Genomic DNA, 327 nt, shown 5'->3' on the forward strand with positions numbered 1-327 from the left:
TACGTTCTTGTTCACCAAACGCCAAAGATGCCTGATAGAAATCTTTCTTTTCTTTGTTCGGCTCATTTGATTGCCCTCAAATAATATTCATAAGCCTTTTAGTACATAAATGAACTGAACAACTCGAAATGAGGACAGTATAACATCGTCCACAGGGTCTAAGTTAGAGCTAATTTAGCTAAATATACTTACCTATACAGATAATGCGTTGTTCGGAGAGACGGTAGTGGTTATGTTTTATAAGATAATAAATGCCATGCGCGATGGGAGGCGGTAGAACCATGAATTTCATGTGCGCTAAAGACGTTTCTGAATCATTTTTGAAAC

This window comes from Dendroctonus ponderosae, unplaced genomic scaffold (assembly GCF_020466585.1).
Source record: "Dendroctonus ponderosae isolate FM_Combo_2020 unplaced genomic scaffold, Dpon_F_20191213v2 Dpon_F_20191213_1, whole genome shotgun sequence".
Lineage (NCBI taxonomy): Eukaryota > Metazoa > Arthropoda > Insecta > Coleoptera > Curculionidae > Dendroctonus > Dendroctonus ponderosae.